The 13,007-nt window shown below is 45.3% G+C and overlaps 1 long non-coding RNA gene across 1 annotated transcript; it reads left to right on the top strand.

Moving 5' to 3' along the window:
• Positions 1-6,091: 6,091 nt before the first annotated feature.
• On the top strand, positions 6,092-6,653 carry LOC135288084 (uncharacterized). The gene is made up of 3 exons (XR_010351403.1): positions 6,092-6,166; positions 6,272-6,367; positions 6,474-6,653. It is a non-coding gene; the product is annotated as an uncharacterized LOC135288084 (long non-coding RNA).
• The last annotated feature ends 6,354 nt before the right edge of the window (positions 6,654-13,007 follow it).

Below are 13,007 nucleotides of genomic sequence, written 5' to 3' on the forward strand. Positions count from 1 at the left end.
ATTGTCAGTTCAAAAAATTTGGTTACAGACTTTATATCTTGCTGTATATTACACAGGATCAGGAGAGAAAATGTGATAGGTTTGAGCTACTGAAAGAGGCGCCATGTACTAATTGTTTCTGAGTTTGTTTCATTTATCAGTAAATTGTGCTATTTGCTTATTCATGGGGAAGTCAATAAGTGATGACATTTATTATAAATGCAGTTAATAGGAAAATCTATATTTAAGTGTTGCCCGTAATTTTTTCTTTAATATGTTTATGACTCTTTGCCAGACTTTTATGCTCAGACACCTGCTTAGGATCAGTTTGTGGTCTACAGTTTGGCCATATGTTAACCAGAAGCTTACATGGTGAGGCAGGATGAGTTCATGGAGGACGATTAACTGATGGGTTGATGAATACTTTGACACCCTTTGGCTTAGGAAATGCCTCCACTGAAAAATGTTTGAGGATGAAATTATGCAAGAAGACTTCCGGAGAGCAGCAAGTGGCTGCTGCTCATTGAAGGCAGGCAAGCCAGGAGCTGCTGCTGACCCATGCCCTCACCAATAGGGCACCATCCCATAGGCCCTGGTCCAGACAGGCAGAGCCAGCAGCTAGTAACCTGTTCCAAAAAGACCCTCTGATACCTAGAGGGAATGAGCCAGATGCAGGGGCTCGCCAGGGAAACTAGCAAGAGATACACCTGGAAACAGGCCTGGAGGCAGGGCTGTATCATGGGTTCCAGGTCCATCCAGGGGTCAGGGCTGGAGACAAGTTATGACTTAGGTCTGAGTGGTTCATCCAGGATGGCAGGTGTCTGCAATTATATTTAAAGATTCTTCAAGTGAACAGGTATGTTCTGGCAACTTTCTACACTCATTGCACCAGTTTTGCAAACTCATAACTATGTTTATACTAGAAGACTGGTTTTCATATTTTCAGCCAATAATTAAAAAGGAAAATAAGTTTCTTTGTGTCTGAATATCATTAGTCATTTCACCACACTGACAATCACAGATGGTTTCAAGTGGGCAGATCAAAAGCAAACTTCAGTCCTTCCTGACGTCGCTCCTCCAGGCATGTATGGCCTCTAAATAGATGCAGTTGCCTTCTAGTGTTGGATGCCCACTTATCCGGCCAACTCCTTATCCATGTCAGCAACAACTTTCCTTTTTACTACATGGCTGCAGAATTCATTTTAAAGTTCATCAGCAAGCTTTATTCATGCTCCAGGAGAGTAAACCCCACAGACAGGAGGGACATGAACTGCATCGCACTGACCCACCAAGGTTTGGTCTCTGGTAGTGCGTGGACTGGGCACTTTCTCCCATGGAACTTCCCGATGGAAACTCAGTTAATGCGAGCCATGAATATTTCCTCTTTTAAGAGGCAGGCACCAGTTCTGAAAGGAGCTGGACTGATACCAGCAGCCCTGTGTTCAGAGCCCACCCACACACCTCGTCCAAGGCTCAGCTGTGCACCGGAGGCTGGATCTGGATGTGACTGCGTGGAGCTGGACTCCTGCAGGTTACTCATGGGTGGAGCTTGAGAGATGTATTAAGGAGGCTCCACCCTCCATGCTTTGCTATCATCAAGTATAGGAAACAGGGAAGTTCATGGTCAGGTCTTTCGAATTCAGATTGCAAAAAAACATTGTTCAAGAATTTAGGTTTCCTTGTCCACCTCATATTCTGGATTTTATGGCACACATGAGGCAGAAAAGTTCTATCTCACGGTGTAGTTCTACAGCCTCCATCCTCCCCACCAGCTGAAGCTCTGACAGAAGAGACATCCCCAACATCAACAAACACTCCTTGCATGAGGAACTGCAGGGTAGAAATAGGTACCACCATGTTAGGTGGAGTGACAGAAGTTTCTGCTCCAGTCTGAAAACATTGAAGGAAGCAAGTGCTCTGGGAGGCATGAGTAGATCATGGGGTGACTATAAGCCATGAATGGGATACAAGAAAAAGCACTCCTGTGTATCAGCCAAGAAAACCAACCATTGTGAAAAGCCCTGGTGAGAGCTCACCTGTACCACTATGGATATTTCACATTCCTCATGTTCTAAAAAGACAAATTTGATCTGTAATGAATGCAGAGAAAGATTAAGAAGATTATTTCTGGGCATGGAGGGCCTAAAGAGGAAAAATTATGACTGGGAGGAGCACTACAAAGACAGATAGAGTTATCACCATCTTCAAGAAAGGGATCAAGAATGAAGACCAAAGGAGGAAAAGAGTTATTGAAGTGCAAGGAAAAATATGGTAAAGAACACAAAAACATTTGGGACCTTTTTCTAAAAAGACAATCTCACCATAAACAGTGCACTAGCAAGTGTCCCTTGATGCGTTGGTGAGTAATGGTGGTGAAACTACACATGCTCTTTACATCTCTGCAAAGTTTATGCAGAGGGAACAAAAACTCTCTCTTTCATCTCCAGCATCACCACAACCAAAAGACTGTCTTTGATATAAATGCCCTTATTCACACAGTCTGAAGGTACACAGCAAATTTGGCACCAACAAAATTACAATACAAAATTACAATAAGAGTACCTCTCTTAATCTTTTAGTACTCCAACTACTCAGTCTTAAAGAAAAAGGAGACTTGACAGGGCTTTAGGGTAAGAACATCTTCCCACATATATATGTAGGCAAAAATCTTTCAAAAAGGTTAAAGTGAGTGTTACCTAGAATCAAAAAACAAAAACTTTTCAAACAATATTAAGAGTGATAAGCTAAAAAGCAATTCTTTAAAAGTTTTCAGGTGCACAAATATGGCTACACATACATGCGATACAGGATTTTTACATCTTTTATAAGATTAATTAATTTGGGTATCTAGCAGGTACATCCAATAGGAGATCAGTTGCCTCAGTAACCCACCCTTGGCTCTGTCCCTTGGGAGTTGGTCCTGGGGATTCTCTGCCCTGTATCTTGTTGTTTCTCTCAAATTCTGGTGAAAAACAAGATGTCCGTGCCAGAAATTGTCTTCTTAAGAATAAGACTAAACAGAATTTCAACATGTTAAAAAGGGTTAGCTATTGTTCTAAAATGCGAAAGAGGGCAGGAAAAATACTAGAAAGTATATAACTATATATAAAAAATCTACAAAGCAACAAATATATGAAAAAAGCTAAAAATCTTTAAGCATCATGAAAAATGTGCTCTAAAAGTTTTAAGCCATTACTGAAGTGTGCTTTGTATCCCATGTAAACCCAGCCAATGGATGTATTGGTACTGACCAAATGGGAGCTTCAGACAAGCCCTGCCTTAGCCTCAGATTTTTGGCAGCAGCTTAAATTTAGCTGGCCCACACCTAAAATTGCCTCAGCCCACATGTTCTAAGGATGGCAGAACAGGTCTATTATAAAATGAGTTATTTATTGAATAAACGAGAGATAGCAGATGAAAGGCTTTAAACAGAGTTACTTACTACACATTATAAAATAAAATAACTACTAGCAGATTACATCAAACAGTGCATGACATTAAGGTGCTGATATTAAAGCTAGCAAAGAAATAGTATAGATTAGGACTCAATGTAATTTACCACCAAATTGACAAGAGTGTACACAGAATCCTTTCACTGAACCCTCAAGAGAGTAACCACAAAGTGGACATCCCAGCACTGGGGAGAAAGCTCCACACATTTCCAGGGAACATGCAGAAGACTGCGAAAGTTTGATGTAGCTTTTATGATTTTTAAAATGAAGTGTCTATCAGTCAAAAATTCTACCTTATCTCTCCACATCTCACTTCCACAGCAGGATGAGATGAAAGCATTACTCCCATGATGCCAAAATAACTCACAATAAGACAAGCTCTCCTGATTAAGTTATTTCACCAATTAGCAAGCTCATGTGAAGCTCATGTAGAGGGGCGAGATGCCCTGAGTTATTTCACCAGCTAACAAGCAACAGATAATCTCTTGGGGGGGGACAGGACACGGGGTGGGGTGGGGCGGGGGGTGGTGGTGAGATGCCCTGATACAGTGTTTAACAGAGGAGTTGCACATTTTGGTTTCAGTGAGACAAGTGGATGTGACTACAGTAGCAACAATGAGCCACTCTCACAGTTTGGAAGTCATGTTTGCCTGACTGTGCTTTGGGCAGAGATCCAAATGTAAAAATGACCAACCTTTTCATCACACCAGTCACCTCTGTTCACTTGTTTTTCAAAGTATCTGTTTCCCTGGTGGTCTTATGGCACTGTCCATCTCAGCCTATGGCTCTGGCTACACTTTGGCTTTCCCCGGGCTGCAGCTGCTGAAATCAGCCCCGTTATGCGCCAGGAAAAGAGTTTGTAACCACAAAGATTACATCCCTGGCCTTCCTTACTATGGGACTTCAAAGACATTAGCTCTGGCACAGAAGGGGATGGCTGATAGGGGTGGTCTCTGGGCTGCAGAGTTGAATTCTCCCATGGCCTGAGAGAATCGTAATAGCACAAGATTGGTCCTTAGAAGCCAAGCAGAGGAGGACATGTCTTGAGTACTTGGAAGCTGTGTCTAGTATATATCCACCAGGGACAGGAGCCAACTCATGGACACAGGGACAACCTCAGGGCCAGCACTCCAAAGACCTTCCTCTGAAGGCCTAATACGGTGTTCAGTTTTAGGCCTCTCACTACAAGAAACATATTGAGGCACTGGAGCAAGTCCAGAGAAGGTCAACAAAGCTGGTGAAGGGTTTGGAGCACAAGTCATATGAGGAGCAGATGAGGGAACTGGGATTGCTCAGAGTGGAGTAAGGAAGTTTAGGGGGACCTTATCCCTCTCTATAACTACCTTACAGACAGGTGAGGGTCAATCTCTTCTCCCAATTAAAAAGAAACAGGATAAGAGAAAATCACCTGAAGTTGCACCAGGGGAGGTTTAGATCTTTTTTGCACTGAAAGGGTTTTAAAACATTGGGACAGATTGCCCAAGAGAGTGGAGATGTCACCATCCCTGGAAGTGCTAAAAAAACATGTGGATATGACACATGAGGACGTGGTTTAATGGGGAACATGGTGGTGGCACTGGGTTGATGGCTAGACTTGACGATCTTAAAGATCTTCTCCAACCTTAATTATTCTATGGTTCAATGATTCTATGAAGAACACTTTACAGAGGTGTGGTGGGTAGGGCTGCAGTGAGTGGGGTTGCACATGAGGACTCCTATGACGTCCAACAGAAAATCCTTAAGGAGCTACTGTAATTACTTGGTGGGGCTGAGGGAGGCTGGATGAGGTTGCTGAAGGTTCTCTGCTGCAAGGCCAGCTCCAAGCAGGGCCATGCTCAAAGCCCATTGGGTAGATGGAAATCCTGCTTCAGACTTCAGGGGAACAGACGCCAGCTTCTCAGAAGATGAGAAGGAGCACCAAGCCAAGTTGTAAGACCAAGGAAATGTCTCCTGGAACAACACTTGAGGAACACTGCGGAGCACTCTGTCTTCATCGCCTGTGAATCCAGGAGCAGCAGCCGTAAGAAATGAGATGATGAGATATTGGCAGGATCCCAACATCTTTGGGATGTTGGGCTTTGGAATACTCACTAGTGCCCTGCCAGGCATACAAAAATTTTTGCCCCTGAAATGCCCTGGTGGCATGTGGCCAGTCTCAGAAACCACGGAGATGACTCCAGGTAGGGCAGAATAGGGCTTGGGCATCTTCTGGAAGGCAGTGCCAGCCTATGGGAGGAGTAGACAGGTCTTTCTCATATTCTCTGAAAATAGCTGATGGCCAGTGCTGGGGTCAGGGAGGAATTTTCCTCTGAGGCAGTTTGTATGCCTCTGAAGCATTGAGCATGACCACTGCTGAGGGCTCATGTGATCCCCTTCTTGTACATTTGTGGTCTCTTTGGCAGTCTCTGCTGCTCATGCTACAAGAAGATGGCCTGTTGTGCCCTGCATCTGGGGGAAGACTATTTTTTACCCTACAGTGGGCTCCAAGTGTCCCTGGAGTTTCTTTGCTTTCCTCTGCAGCACTGAGCACAACCTCTTGCCCAGGATGGTTTGGGCCATTTTGGCCAGATGCTAGGTGTTCTTGCTCCTTTAAGGTGTTCCTCGTGACCCTCATGGCCCCAAGGGTGGCCTGGGAGTTGCTTCTTGTCCTCCTGTAGCACTGGGCACAGCCCCCTGTCAGGACTCCTCTGGGCCCCTACAACTCCATTCTTGCCTGCTCCCTTCACACCTCCAAGGTACCACTTGTGCCCTGGCTCTCTTGCCCATTGCAAGGTTGGAGTGGGGCTGAGCTCTGCTCTTCCCTTGGCTCCATTTCCCATGGGGTTCTTGCATCCATCCAGAGCTGCCATTTTCAGTTCTGCCTGCAACACAAGCACAGGCCATGCATCCCTGGCCAGGAAGCACAGCAACAAAGGAAGTCTTGGAAGGCAAAAATGGTGCTTGTCATCAATATGTGTTATAATTTTTGAAATACCCCACATATGCCTTCTGTTTTGTGTGAGGTTGGTACAGATCCTCAGTCTTTGTGTTCTCACCCTTCAGGAAACAAGAGCAGCTGGGCCTGTATTCCTGCTGCCATATTCTGTAGCTCGGTCACTTGCTTTTTCCAGACTACAAAGGAGTTTTAAATGGGTTTTAAAGCTAAACTGAAGAACATATCAGCCTGATCCTGGCTACACGTGCAAATTTTGGTAATGGTTGTGAGCATCAGTACCAAAACAAATGGAGAAAAATTAAAATTAAAATAATATCCTGTTTCCAGTTATAACCTGTGTGTTATGTGTCCTTGAATGTGTCTTTGGAGATGAAAAGGCCCTGACATTTCTGGAAAATAATGTTACTTGACTCATGATGAACACAGGAAATAGAATAGAGCAGTTGTGCCAAGTTAAACCCAGAATTCTGCATAACAGGCTGCAACCCAGGTCTGAGGGCTCCACCCCAGAGAGCAGCTCTGCAGTGCAGGTCCCAGGTCCACCCAGGAGACAGGGGCAGAGACGGGCACACCCACAGCAGGGCTCAGACAGGGACTGTAGGTCCCAGGTAGAAGTGGGACTCGTCCCCTGGGCCCTTGGCAGGAGATGGAGGAAGTGGGGAGGGACAAGTCCCATTCACTGAGGCCTGTGAGCACACTTGGGACTCTGCCAGGACTTGTAAATTGGAGTAGTGTTTGTTAGCTACCAGTCACTGGGGTCCTCCCCAGACTCCCAGTGTTGTTGTTGTGATTGGCTCTGTACAAGGTAGTATAGGCGGTAGTGTCCCTGTGGGAAACTCCAAATAGAAATCATTAACTTTTAAGAAAAATATGGATACTTTAGGGAAAGTTTCCTTTCTTTCCCTCCCAATCACACTCCCTCTAGTATTATGAATGAACTCTGGGGAAAGGGATTAGTGGAGGGAGGCTATGGAAAGGGGGAAAAGGAGGCAGGAATTTGTGGGAATATAAAAAATGGGTAATAGGACAATGGAAATAAAAAGGGGAAAGTCGTAAGAGGGCAGGGGCAGGATGGGGATGGGGGCAGGCAGGCCACAGGAATTGTGGAAGGGTTTTAGAAGAAGTGGGACTTAACTGATTGGAAGGTTCAGTCATTATGAAGGTAGACTTTAGGGTGCAGGACAGCTTATCGGTGTTCTGTGCCCTTTCAGTTTTAAGGGGCTTGATGCTGGGCTTGATGGTTGTTTGGTTTGTGTTCTATTACCTTGATAGGCATGTGGAGGACTTTTATGATGTGGATATTTCGCAGGTTTGCAGTCTGGCGCATGTTTACTACCTTGCACTGGAACTCCACCAGGTCCTGTTACATTGGCTGCTTGGGGGCCTTTTATTCCTGTATTGTATTAAATTCCACAATTTCTCCATCTCCTAAGCTGTGGAGGTATTTTCCGGGGTTATTCTTTTTTACAGTAGTCTGATGAACAAACACATCTTTGTTATCATTCCACGTGATCAAACTGTATTTGTTTTTAACATTGAACCATTTCACTGTCCCCAAAACGTTTGTGGCAAAGACTTTTTTAGCTTTGCCAGTGGGTTTGTGTTTGCAGTGCTGGACGTGGTGCTGGCACCGGTGCTGGTGTTGAGGCACTGCTGTGCATAGTCTCGCTCCCAGCGCTGGCGGCTGTGCTGGAGCTCAGTCCCCTCCCGGGGGTCTCCCTCAGCTGGTGCCCGCGGGTGCTGTGGCAGTTGCAGTGTGTGGCAGTGGCGGTGGGTGGCAGTTTCGCTGCCAGGACTGCGGCTTTGAGACATGCCCCGTGGGGGCTGTCTGCCCGCCCAGCGACAGCGGCGTCCTGGGGCCGCCAGCCTTGCTGCCCGCCCTCGGCCCCCGTGCAGCGGGCCGCCGTGGGGTGGGCTGGACATGCCGAACGCTGGCAGGGTGGCCGTGGGTTTTCTGTGGGGGCAGCAGTTTGTTGCGAGGGGAGACTCTCACCACCCGCTCTGCGTCTCGCGGCACTACAGCAACCAAAGTAAACACCTCCGGGGGAGGAGGCGCGAGGACCAGAGGGCAGAAAGGCCTCAGCCACGCGGTCCCCGATATCTTGAGCATGTGAATGTGACCATGCGGCCGCAGCCATGAGGTTAGAGGCAACTTGGGCAGCAGGAGTAAAGACGGGAGAACTTGGAGGAGTCTTTCCTTGTGACAGGGAAGGGGATGCAGGGGCACGAAGAGGGAAACACGGAGGAGGAGTTTTCAGCTGGTGTTCACCATCCCCAAAACTCAGAACACATTTCATCATCATATTCAATAAAGGATAGAATTCTTTATGGAATTTTTTACTAGTTGTTAATTTTTCCCAAGCCACTTTCAACAGTTCATCTGTTAGGACGGATTTCCACAAAATATAAGGAAAATGCTTAAACAACCAGTGTACAAAACACTTTAACTCCACATCTGAAAAACAAAAATTTTCTTGAATAAAAGACTTTTTAAGGTGGAGGTAAACTTCTTGTTCTGCATGGGTGAATGTTGTTTCCATCTTAACCCAGTCTCTTCCAAACACTCAAGAGTAATAGGAGAAAGGAATCAAAATTTCAAATTCACCACACTGGGGTAAAAAAAAAATCTCAAATTCTCAGGGTGGTCTACTGCAGATGTTTTCCAGGAGAAGAGGTCTCTGTTAGGTGCACCATTTGTAACACCCGGAATTGCTGCTCGTGAAGTCCAAGGTAAAGAAGCAAAAAAGGCCTTTGCATGGTGTCCACAGATGTTTTATTCAGCCGCACGGTGAGCTGTTCAGGTCCAAGGCACACACACATGGAGGGTCTCCGTTTCTCTCTCCTGAGGGGCTGGGGGGTGAGGCAGTACAAAGATAAGGGCCAATCAGGGAACAGGGACAGAGTGGCTCAGGGACACAGGAATAGACATAGTAACAGGGAAAGGAGCCAATGGGGTCTTATCAGTTTTTGAGGGAAGCTTCTTGCCTCTCCCCAACTCAGGGGATGCCCCCCAGGGTCTCCACAGAGGTGTGACCCTGAACTGTTACAAACCTGAGGAGTGAGAGGTGAATGAATGACAGGGGTCCTACAGAGGAGAGTCCTTGGGAGTCTTTGTCCAAAGGAAGCTATTCCCAGTTTCAAAATTCCAAAACTGTTATCTGAAATGAAAACTATTTTTAATTGATTACGACATGCTCAAAGCATATTAAATAGGATTTAATAGGATGTGAATCATCAGGACAGCTGCTTTGGTGACACAAAATGCACAGAAACCATTTTGATCCTATTTCACAGAATGTGTTCTATGTCACTTACATGGCATGATCACAGCTACCCAGGCTGCTTTCTTGGGATATCTTTGGGGTTTAATTACCCTGTCAATTAGAGTTAGAGGTATTAATGCGGCAGTGAAATGATAAAGATTGCTCACGTCTTTTATCCTCTACTTGTTTGTATTCATCAGTATTGAAAGAAGAGGACTTTTCACACTGTCTTGACATGGATGGTAATAAGCCTATAATGAGAGAGTCACTGTATTAAGTAAAATAGCAGCTATGAAGAGAACAAGCTAAGACAATGGTACAATGCAGTCAAGTAATAAAGAGGTGAGAGTATAGTCCCCTGGCTAGGGAGAACACTGCTAATTTTCAAGGATGAATGGATGTCGTGGTTTGACCAGGAAGTGAGTTTCTGGAAAAGTTGTGGTCAAACCAATCAGTGGCCAGATTTAAAATTGGCACCTGGTGTGGCCACTGGGGATCTGCATACGCCTCTGAGAACACACAGTGAAATAAATGGGCAGGAGATCTTTCTCCTTTTAAATGCCTGTATTAAAAAGAATCAGCTCAGGTGGGGAGAAATCGACAGGTTGCGCCCACACTGTCAGTGCTCCCAGGCGTGGCACGGAGGAGGAGGTTGATGCAGCTTTGTCCGCTGGTCTGCAGGCAGAGCTGGGGATTCTGTCCTCACGAGAGATTAGGAGATTCCACCTTTTCAGTCCAACACCTCGGGTCCTCTCTCTAGCCAACATCCTTTGAGGTTAGAGTGAGAAACAAAAACGATCCAAGCAGGCACTGGACTACGCTCCCATCCTTAGACATCACCTAGGTCCCCTAGTTCTATATTGGCTCATAATTTTTAGGGGTTTTCCTGGAAAACTGCAAAATTTGGTGCAATGCATTTCTCATCTGCTTACTAGCTCTGATGCCACTCTCATTCTCCTGGTACTTGCAGGGTCCCGGTGGTGTCACTCCCTGGCAAGCCTCAGGGGGACAATGGTTAATCACCAACCATCAACAGGTAATTAAAGAAGAATTCTTAACAATGAAGCGAACTTAACAGCAACTGGTCCAACTTGTTTTAACTCTGCAACCTTAAAAAAATAGATAACTTTTTATTCATAACACACAGGGGTTAAAAGCAGAAGATTCCCAGAAGACTTCCTCTTTTGGAATCTGCGGTGAGTCAAGTCTGACCTCTCCCCTGCCCAGCTGCATCTGGGTGGGGGAGGCCATGCGGCCTGTGAGAAGGGAAGCTGGAGCCCTGCAAGGTGCAGGGGCGGAGCAGACCTGGGATGTTTTGGGCAGCCCCCCCCCTCCCCCCCTCCCACGGAGAAAGAGATAGAGAGAGAGGCAGTGCCTGTGCTGCCTTGGAATTTGATATCATGGACTGGCAGCGTGGCCGGCCAGAAGTGGGGGATGCGGCAAGAGAAGGTGCCCGGCAGCTGTAGGAGTTCTGGGCAGACAGAGGTAGAATAATGGAAACCTTACAAATACTAATCCTCCTGAATCAGAATGAGGAGAGAGAGATGAAGCATGACGAAATGGGCAAGTGTGAGGAAAGTTGGAAGAGGTGAGAAGAATCCTAGGTGGGAAGAGATGATGGAATGGCCTTGAGCTGGACTCATTCTTGTATGGCCATGGACAGACCCATGTTTTTCCTGTGACCCGGAGACTGTATTTAGGGGGAGGCAATGCCTTGGAGTCAAGAGTGAAGCAGTGGCGTGAACAGAGACGGCTGAGGAGGGTGTGAGATGCCCTCTGTCTCCATGAAGAGGAAGATCTCTGTTCATGAGGCCCCTCAGCCCCAGGGGGTGAAATTTGGGGGGGACTGGTGTCCCGAAGTTGAGAGACTGCTGCTTTTGGAACTGGGTGGAGCATCCTTAAACGGGGAACCCTAGAAGCAGTCCTGGCCCATGTGCAGTGGTGAGAGCACTGGACACAGGGGGGAAGAAGTCACAAGGGCCGATGTTCTCTGGGCGGTGCCACGAGTGACATGGAAACACAAGAGGTTTCAGTTGTGTTTCCCGGGGGAAGCCTATGGTGCAAGAGGGGACTCCTCTTTCCCTGATGGATTTGAGGGTTAATTATTTGAGGGGTGATGATGGATTGAAAGTTGATTATCTGAGAGATGGTGATGGGGTGGAAATCTATGGTGTTATTTCATTCTGTGGAGAAAATGGAGGAAATGGGAGGAGGAGGAATGTATTTGGAGGGTTTTCATTCTTAGTTTTGTGTTTGTTCCTTTTTAGATATTGTAATTAATAAAGTGTTGTGTTTTTCCCTCCATCCCCAAGTGGGAGCCTGCTTTGTTCTGTTTTCAGGTCACATCTTACAGTAACCATTTTGGACCTTTCATGGGGGCCCTGGCATTGTGCCAGGGTCAAACCATGACAATGGACTTAGCCAGTGAAGAAAAAGGAAAGGATGACAAAAACTAGCCACTTCTGAAAAAAATGGACTAGGATGAAAGTACATTGTATCAACATATGAAGCTACAGAAAGCATTTAAAATTGAATATTGAGTAAATGGAAGTAATTTTTAACAAAATTCTGAACTAGCGTGAATCAGGAAAGCATTCTTAAAGTATATAAAGCTATATTGACTTCCATCTCCTGAGACTACAAAGAAACATACTAAGTTCCATGTTCATGGGACATGTGCACACGCAAAGCATTTTGGATTCAAAGTGTTTCAAATGATCTGGATTAAGTTAGACGGAGTGCAAAAATAAGAACTATTATTAATATTGTATGCCAGAGGCTATATCAACGTATCAAATGTAAATGGTTTTGTACAGCTCGGTACTTGTTTAGTGTTTTCAGCATCTTTAGTGGAGCAAATGCCTCTGGTGTCCCTGGGTGCTTAAACTACACTGGTTTTCAAGGTAAAGTAGAACATGTATAAAGTCCACACACTTCTAGATTATTTATTTGTGTGGCACATATAAGTCATATCATGCTGTGATTTTAATGAGTTCTATTTTCGCATGTTCCTGCTCCTGGAAGACCTTTATGTCATTGCTCTGTAACTTAATTCCCTCAAGGTGCTTTATACACAAAATAGAACTATTTCTGAAAAATGGGGTTCTAAGAACTCAATAGGTGTATTTGAGTGGAAACAAAAGAGTATAAGTAGTTGATGCTGCTAGACATAGCATAGTAAAATAGGGAGAATCCAAAAATTTAGAGTAGTTCTCTTTTTTTACTTCCAATTTATAGACTATGATTTTTAAGATACACTACTCTTATTTTCAGTAAGTTTTTTGTGCCAATTGTAATGCACAATTCTCCAGTACTTGACATGAAAATACTAAAAGAAGAATGATAAGAATTCACACCATGGAATCACCGTTACATAAA

The sequence above is a fragment of the Passer domesticus genome, chromosome 1 (assembly GCF_036417665.1).
Source record: "Passer domesticus isolate bPasDom1 chromosome 1, bPasDom1.hap1, whole genome shotgun sequence".
NCBI classification, from domain to species: Eukaryota; Metazoa; Chordata; class Aves; order Passeriformes; family Passeridae; genus Passer; species Passer domesticus.